The 6191-nt window shown below is 42.1% G+C and overlaps 1 long non-coding RNA gene across 6 annotated transcripts in view; it reads right to left on the reverse strand.

Annotated features, from left to right (window-relative positions):
• Positions 1 to 1118: 1118 nt before the first annotated feature.
• The window catches only part of LOC116100900, a 38583-nt gene continuing 33510 nt past the window's right edge, over positions 1119 to 6191 (reverse strand). For all 6 annotated transcript variants that reach the window (XR_004122723.1, XR_004122721.1, XR_004122722.1 and 3 more), the window contains 2 exons: positions 4446 to 4566; positions 1119 to 1245 (listed from right to left, as the gene is read on the reverse strand). This is a non-coding gene — a long non-coding RNA (uncharacterized LOC116100900). The remainder of the gene's footprint in view (positions 1246 to 4445; positions 4567 to 6191) is intronic.

Genomic DNA, 6191 nt, shown 5'->3' on the forward strand with positions numbered 1-6191 from the left:
CATATTTCTTCATTATTAAGCATGCAAGATATAGAGTCTGACAGCTCTTGGTTCAGTACCAGGTCTCTTGTTACTTTGATGTGACCTTGAGTCAGTGGCCCGGCCACCCCAGGTGTCCATGGGCTGGCCTGTAGAGTAGGGAGAAGACACTCATTTGTATTGCTGGAGATCAGCTGATCAGTGGATGCTCAGAGTCCTGTATCACAACATGTGAAAAGAGGGCCAGAGTTTGGTTCACTGAGAGGACTGGGGGACACATGAGGGAGAAATAGAACTAAAATTTGGAGGCATAAGTCATATGAGAACCACAGAGGTGGGAGACTCAATGGAAACCAGCAGGATGCGCCGCAAACAGCTTTAAGAACCAATAAGAGTAGTGGGTTGGTTCAACTTATTGATCCATAGCTTCTGAAGTGCGGGGGCAGGGGCAGGAAGAGTGGGGCTGAGTGGGGAGCAACACGCATGGTCGTGAGTAAAGAGAATGGATTTCCCCTTAGTTAAGACTTAGATTGTAATAAGTTAAAAACCCAAAACCCTTAGCAGAAACATATACCTTCATGAAACATATTTTTGGCTTTTCGTTTGGTTTATTTTTATGCATTTTTGTACTTTCAAGAGCAAATTAATACTCTAGGAGAATCTCATTGACTTAAACAGGGGTCTAGATTCTAGTTTTAAATTGGTGTACTGAATCTTGACCTTTAGTCATTACACACAGGCTGTTTTTCAGATTTCTTCTCCACCAGTCGTACGTGATCCACTCAGACCTTTTTTGCACCATGCTTAATGTTCATGACTTTGGCTGCATTTCTTTTCTATTTTCCTCATCAAGAGAATGTATTACTGTGTCTATTTCCTTACCAACATATATTCCTATTCTAACATCTTCCATCCCCACTCTGACTTACTAGGGCTTTTGTGTTTTATTTCTTCCCTTGATAGTATGAGACAGAGCAAAATAAAAATAATAATAAAAAAAAACAAATTTACTAACTTATCAAAAGAGAACTGAATCTAAACCTCATTTATAACATCATGTAACAGACCAGAATTACTCATCTGCAAATTGTGGAACTATAAAGTTTTTGTATGTTGCAAATCCCACATAGTATTTACTGACACTTTGATGTCTTGAAATTTATTTTAAAATTATTTTCATACAATATGTTTTGCTCATATTCTTTCCACTTCCAAACTCCTTTCAGATTCTTCTCACCAACTTCATGTTCTTATCTTTCTTTCTTCCTTGAAAAAGACCAAGAAAAACAGCAAAAATGATAATCAGAACAGAAAAATAAACTAAATACAATAAGACAAAAAATAACACATATAAAGACCTTGGGGTCCATTTTGTGTTGCTAGGCATGGGGTCTGGATGTGTGGCTGACTGTGGCTGATATGTGCACTAATACTCCATTGGAGAAAACTGATTTTCCCTTTCCCTACAGGTATCAATGCAAACAGCTTCTGGGTTAGGGGTAAGACTTTGTATCCACACCCTCTCTTCAGTGCTGGAGTTTGTCTGGTTTGAAGTCATTAAGGTCTTATGCAGGCTGCCAAACTGGAGTTTGCATCGTCATCATCATTGTGGAGCATCTACCGCCTCTGGCTCTTACACTTTTTCTGCCTCTTCTTTCATATAGATCACTGGGCCTTAAGATGAGGGCTTTGATAAAGACATGCCACTTAGGACTGAGTGCTCCAAAGACTTGGAGTAGATGCACCTTGTCCAGTTGGGGGTCTCTGAGTACTTCTAGAAGCTTTTCTGATAAGGGCTGGTCTATTGGTACAGCAGTATGTCATTGTCATTTTATTGTTAGGCACCTTTAGCAGAATAATAGTGGTAGACTTTCCCCTACTTCAGTTGTGTCATGTGTGGGTTCCATCTCACTGAGCGAGCCCTAAATTCAGGTCGCTGGGTTTGTAGCTAGATGATACTGATGAGTATCTTTCGGTTCCAGTAGGGTGCAAAGTACTGTCCAGGAGCATGTATGCTAATCAATAAAGGTGAAGCTTGGTGGCATAAGTTGTCTAGCTGGGCGCACTGTCTCCCCCACTAAATAATGCCTCTATTTAGATTTCTTTCACATGTTTAAGGAACTTCTACAGTAGTAGGTTTCCATAAAATCTTTCTCACTTTAAATTTATTCTTCTCTGATACAATACTACATCCTGACTGCAGCCTCCCCTCCCTCCATACCTCCCAGTCTTCTCCACCATCTCCCCTCTCCTTAAGATCCACTGCTTCTCCGTTTCCCTTCAGAAAAGAGCAACCTTCCCAGTGATATCAATTGAACAGGGCATAACAAGAAGCAATAAAACTAACCACAAACCTTCACATCAAGGCTTAATGGGGTATCCCAGTAGGGTCCCAACAGCAGGCAAAAGAATCAGAGTCTCCTACTCCCTATGTTAGAAATTCCACAAACAGCCTAAGCTAAACAACCACAGCATGTATGCAGAGAACCTAGTGTCGACCCATGCTAGTTCCATGATCACCACTTCAGTCTCTATGATCCCCTCTGATCCCTGCTTAGTTGATTCTGTAGACATTTTCTCCTGGTGTCCTCAATCCATCTATCTCTTACAGTCCTTCCTTCCTATCTTTCACAGGGTTCCTTGAGCTCCACATAATGCTTGGCTGTGTGTCTCTGCATCTGCTTCCATCAGCTGACAGAGGAAGTCACTTTGACAACAATTAGGCTAGACACCAATCTTTGAATATAGCAGAATATCATTAGGAATCATTTCAATGAGTTTAGGGGGTGGGGTTGGCTGTGTTCAGTTCCCATTCTCCACTCCAAATTAATCTCCTTATTATCATTTCACTCCTATCTTTTTATGATGTTATACTCTATTTCTGCTCTCTTGAAAGATACTCTCCTCCCTACTTGGTCCCTCACTAGCTATGTGACCTTTATGATTATTTTGATTGACATACACATATCAAAATCTTAAATGCCAACAACCACATAAAAGAAATACTTCATTAGTTTTTCTCACTTAAGCTCCATCCATTTACCTACAAATTTTGTAATTTCAATTTTCTTAACAGCTTAATAATATTTCATTGTGTATATGTGCTAAAGTTTCTTTATCCCTTCATCAGTTGATAGATATTTAGGCTGTTTCTAAAGTTGTGGCTATCATGAATTGAGCAGCAATAAACACAGATGAGCAAGTTTCTCTGTAGTAAGATGTACTATGGGCACCACCCAAGACTGGTATAGCTAGATCTTGAGGTAGAGCAATTCCCAGTTTCCTGAGTAGCCTAGGATTTCCATAGGCGTTGTACCAGTTTGCATTTCCACAAGTAATGGATGAGTGTTCCTCTTACCCTACATCCTCAGCAGCTAATGTAAATGAAAGCTAATGTAGATTTCATCTATTTTATTGATCATGGCCATTCTAACTAGTATAAGATGAAATCTTAAGGTAGTTTTAATTTGCATCTCCATAGTTGTATTGCCACCTGACCGAGACTCTTGAGGGCAGGGGTAAGAAGTCATGGAGTCAACAACACAGACTTCATGAGTCAGGCAAGTGGCAAAAGCAGACTCATTTATTATAGGAACTTGGTAAACCTTTATACAACAACCAAATCCCAGCATCTCATTGGCTCTCGAGTAACCAGATATGACTATGTCTTTTTCTCAGTTGCTCACTCTATTGCCTGACCCAACATCAGTGGCCTCTTGCTGTGCTGGCAGATCCTAGGCTGGCTCAGGGAGGAAGTATCAGCAGCACATATGCCAGCATTGCAGCAGGGCATGATTGGCTAAGTTCCTCCTACCTTTCCACCCTTTTGTTTTTATTTTTACTAACCCAGTAGGAGTTGGAGTTCTTTGCTCCAGCCTTGTTGACCCCACCTCAAGGGGCTTCCAGTATAGTGAACTGTGCTTGTCATAGGTTGACCTGCCAAACAGGTTCTTACCCATCATTGAGTACCAGCCCTCAAAGGACAGCCACCCCAGAGGGCATATCAGGGTGTGAGGAGAGAGCTTAAACAGAAGCCTCAAAAATTTCTGTGACCCAAGCTCTAACCACCTCTCTGGGTGGGCCACAGTCTGGATGCTTAAGAGCCATGAGTACTTGAAGCATAGATTTGATGGAGCATTGACAAGAGATGTGCTGTATAAGACACTTAAGCAATATAATTATTACTCTAATGCCCCCACTACAATACGATACTATCTAGGAGGAATCAAAAAACCTTGTTCCAAACCTTTACCACAAATACCATATCAAAAGCAAGAACAGGTACCTGGTCTCATTGAGCTTGGATATACTTTCTCTGGGTAGGACTAAACAGTTTAAGAATTTGTTAGATCAGGTTGTTTTAATGTAATAGACAAGTTGTTCACAGATATGAGAAATATTTTGTACTTAATAGCATGTAAGGCAAATGCCATGAAAATGGGGGTCACAGGCAAGTAGAGACATACCTCTAGCAAGTGCCACTTCCTTAGCCAGAAGGTCTGAGGGGGAGGAGACTTCATCCCTATCGTCCTTTTCCGTGGCTGGTTGGATGTCCTGTGTTGGCACTCATCATAGTGTTGTGAAGTCCTGTGGAAAAACATATGCATATCATTGCCTTTGTGTCAGCAAGGGAGCAGGAGACTGCCATTGTGATGTTAGTAGATCTTTAATACCAATGGAAGAGGGGTATTCCTGGATAGGAAAGCCCAATGTTTATAGGCAGCACTTAATCCCCGAACATCAAAGGTGAGGAAGTTTAGGTGAAACAAGGCCACTACCAGGGCCAGCTGTGAGTCACATTTGGACTCATGGGAGGTAAACTGAGTCAACAACTCCTTTAGAGTTTGATTGGACCTTTCTACTACTGCCTCAGCTTGAGGGATACAGGGAATCCCAAAAGTATGGTTAATCCTACATGAGGCAGCAAACTCATTGTATTGTTGAGAGGCATAGGCAGGGCCATTATCTGTCTTCAAAGCCCAATGAATGTCCCTAACCAACATAGCAGATTTCTTAGCCTTGATGGCATAAAAGGCTTTTTGTCTCATCAAGGCCACAACATATACAAAGGAGGAACAAGTATGTACAATACCAAGTACATGTAATATCTAAGATTACCAGAAGAGGGATAATGAGTCACGTCCATCTGCCAAATAGCATTGGAGAGTAACCCTCTTGGGTTGACACCTCCATGTTGAAAGTCCCCAATGGCACAAAAGAGGTGCAGGTGGCACAGGATCTTTTTGCATTGTGCCATAGATAATTCCAGCAAGAGCTTGGGTAAGTTTTGTGGGGAAAGGTGAAATTGTTGGTACAATGCTCAACAATGCCTGTTCCAATAGCCTCTGGTCAACAGTCATTATCACTAATTTAGTCCTCTCTAACTTGGCAGCCTAGAGTGTGATCTGATGTAAGAAATGAACCATGGCTATACCCTATTCTCAAGGGCCCCTTGAAGGAACTTCATGAAACTGTATATGGGACTATTCTGATCTTTTATGTAGTAAAATGTTAGTGTTCAAACAGCCTGTACTGCATATTGGCTGTCTAAAAATATATTGACAGCTTAGCCTGACAGAGTTCAAAGATCCTCAGGATGCCCAACAACTCTCCTAATTGGACTGTTCCAGGGTTCAAAAGGATGTGAGCAATATCCTTCAAGCCTAGTCTCTGTAGTAAAATCCCATATCTTTGTTTGTTGACACCCAAGAAGGCCATAGTGGCCTTAGGGATCAGGCTAGAACTGGGTAGCCTACAGGACTTAATTTCAATAGGTAAATGGGGAAGGGCACTTATATAGGGGGTGGGCTGTTATTAAGAGCACTTAGGAAGCCTGTCATCATTTCTTGAAAACTAAGGGAATCTGCCTATAGAGATTGATAGTACTGGCAGAATTGTCAGTTTCCTTAGTATAGTTGTTTTTTGCCAAGCCCCTCACTTTAAGAATAAATTTAAGGGAGTAACTGGGACCAGCGGGACGAAGCACACAGGAACTCTGCCAGCCCAGTGACTTGGGTTCCTTCTAGTCTGTCTGGGCTGGGGTCCAGAGCAGACCTTGGGCACAAGCTCTGCAGCCGGTCCCACAAAACCCAGAGGAAGCTCCACGCCCAGGTGCTCTGACATGCCCAGGATCAGAGGTGAGCTGGAACCAACATCTGTCCCAACACTGGGAGTAACTGGGACCAGCGGGACCAGGCACACAGGAACTCCGC

The sequence above is a fragment of the Mastomys coucha genome, unplaced genomic scaffold (genome assembly GCF_008632895.1).
Source record: "Mastomys coucha isolate ucsf_1 unplaced genomic scaffold, UCSF_Mcou_1 pScaffold21, whole genome shotgun sequence".
In the NCBI taxonomy this organism is placed as follows: Eukaryota; Metazoa; Chordata; class Mammalia; order Rodentia; family Muridae; genus Mastomys; species Mastomys coucha.